Source organism: Brassica oleracea, chromosome C5, assembly GCF_000695525.1.
Source record: "Brassica oleracea var. oleracea cultivar TO1000 chromosome C5, BOL, whole genome shotgun sequence".
In the NCBI taxonomy this organism is placed as follows: domain Eukaryota; kingdom Viridiplantae; phylum Streptophyta; class Magnoliopsida; order Brassicales; family Brassicaceae; genus Brassica; species Brassica oleracea.
The window spans coordinates 20,115,707-20,118,430 of record NC_027752.1 but is presented as its reverse complement, the minus strand read 5'-3'; the positions used below and the strand labels follow the sequence as shown (position 1 = coordinate 20,118,430).

Here is a 2,724-nt window from a genome sequence, read left to right as displayed (position 1 = left end):
AAAGACAATTAAAGAAAATGTGGGAAAACAATGTATAGAAAATACAAATTTGACTAGATCTAGTCAAGGCACGGAAAATGAATTTGACTAGATCTAGTCAAGACACGGAAAATGGAGAAGACTATATCTGGTCAAGGCACGTAATATGGAGAAGACTAGTCAAGATGTCTAGGTTCATCCGAACCAGATGGATGCACGGGGTAACGATAAGGACGCTTGCAGGACTGTCTGGGTGGTCTGCCGGATGAGAATGCATGTCCGTCTTCGGTTTCTTCACCACCCAAGTCAAGTCTAGCATGATTCAAGTCAAGTTTGGCATGATCCAAGTCAAGTCTGGCATGATCCTCATCAAGTCTGGCATGATCCACGTCAAGTCTGGCATGATCTTTCTCAAGACAGGCATGATCCAAGTCAAGTCTGGTACGGTGAAAAACATGAACCTCGGTTGAAATGTTCAGAACGTCCTAACTCCATGCTGAGCTGGTTCCATGTAATGATCCGTGGACTGTGGCACATCATAAACTATACCGAAACAACCTTGACCGAGCTTGTTGGCATCAGAAAAATTGTCAGTGGCAGTGGCAATATCATCAAACTCCATCAACGGCAATTCAAGGTCCTCTGTTTTATTTTCTCTAGATATGTGTCCCATACTTGATAGTACAGCTTCTTTCATCGGAAAATCTTCAGATACACCAAAAACAGTCAAGATGTATGGATGATTACCAAAGTTTTCAGACAAAAATAAAGGGAACTGAGAGTAGTTAATGCTTTACCAATAGATGATCGCTTCTGCTTCCACATACGAAAGCCATAGATAATGAAACTTAAAACAAGCAACATGCTGACTCCAATACTTGAACCTATAACTTTTGCACTTTTCTTACTCTTGTCATCTGAAATAGGGAAAAGAGATACCAACCCCTATTATCATGACCAATCACTTTTGACTTTCAGAGGAGAAGGAAGTAACCTTGATCAGCAGCTGCCTGTCTGACGACTCTCACGTAAAGATCCTGACTTGTCTTGGTGTAACTCCGGATATCCACAAGCTCACCGGTCCAAGTCATGCAACCCCACCCACCACGATGGATGTCCCTATTGGCAAACGCCGTACAACTACAATCTTTAAGGCATCTGTCTTTACATTCTTTAACTCCAATCCTTCTGTCCACACTGGCCTCCATTGAATCCGGCAATTTGATATTCTTCAACTGCACAAACCCATCTCGGCCGTCGCAGCTCACCTGCGTCTGCCTCGCGCACCCACCCGACCTGTTTCCTAACCCCCATACCACCGGATACATTGGTTCTGGTTCAAACCCTTTAATACATTGACAAACCGGCGATTTTTTCGAGTTGCAGTAACTGTAACTCCCACACACTTTGTACTGATCGCATTGGTCTTTTGGTGCGTGCCAAAACTGGTGCCAGTTATGTTCTGTCTCATTCCAAGTAAATCGTTCTAATAACCCCTTGCTGCTTAAGGTAAATATCGAGTAAATGTTGTCTTTGGTGATTTGGAATGAGTAAGTCACCTCTTCATTACTCACTCTGAAATTAAGAACCAAGTCGTTAAATGGTTGCATCTCCGGTGCGTCACTGAACCGGACTCCGTTCCATGGACGGCTTCGATACAGCCGCCTCGAGTCGCTCTTCCATAGAAAAATCTGAGGGAACCCTTTGGTTTCCATTTTGAACGAGTAATCGCCGCTTGATGGATCATCTGGACTTCTCCAAGATCTAAGTAGTCTGTTGAATCCTGTTTTACGATCCCAACCTAGTTTCATCTCGGGGAGTAAAGTATCTGTCGGAAAATCGAAACTCTGCCACAAGATTCCATCTGGGTTGTTGTTGTTGGAGTCTCTGAGCACGAAGTTACCGTTATCGAGAAGCTCTGCGATAACCGGAGATTTAATATCTCCTCTGGTCAGATTCGTGGACCAAACAGAAACAGGTGTAGTAGTATTGGATATGTCCAAAATGACAAGATTATTATCGGAGATTTTGAGAGTTCCCATGGGACTTGAGAGAGGGCTGTCTCTGTTTGCAACCCATACGTAGGTTCTCTTAGTCTTAGAGATTACCTTGTACCAAATGCCGATATACCATCCAGAATTTGACGGGAGCTTGAAGAAACCGAGTTCGAAGATATGAGAAGGAGACACAATAGTGTTGTGGCTTGAGATTGTCAGAGACTCTTTTGCCGACAAAGTGTTTGTAGAGACAGAAAAAACTGGGAACAGTAGTACTAAGACTAAAACGAAGGTGTAACAATGGTGGAAGTTTGGTACACCGTTCATTTTTGAATGGAAAGTAATCTATATTGACCCACTTTTAAATTTTGTATTCTCATTACCCCACTTCTTTTCTAACTATCCTATCATATTTTCCCTCTCTCTATTACCCTCAACTATTAATTATATTATTATCTTTATCTAGCAGCCCCATGTGTTATTTCTAATTTTAAAATTAAAAAGCGGACCCTTCATAAAGCCCATAATTTATTGGACACCTAACAGGCGACCCCACACTCCATCTACTTCTCTCCTTCTCACAGCTGTCCATCTTGTTCCCTTTTCTCATATCTTGCTCCCTTTTTCCCAACCACCTACGAATCATTCTTCCCCTTCAAGCTCCATTGGCATTTTTTAAAGGTTCTTTTGACGAAAATTGGTACGTTTTTTTCATGAAATTTTCATAATAATATACTACTTATGTTCT

At 42.0% G+C, this 2,724-nt stretch overlaps 1 pseudogene; it reads right to left on the bottom strand.

Moving 5' to 3' along the window:
- Positions 1 to 2,306, bottom strand: part of LOC106294793 — a 6,061-nt pseudogene extending 3,755 nt beyond the window's left edge.
- Positions 2,307 to 2,724: the final 418 nt, after the last annotated feature.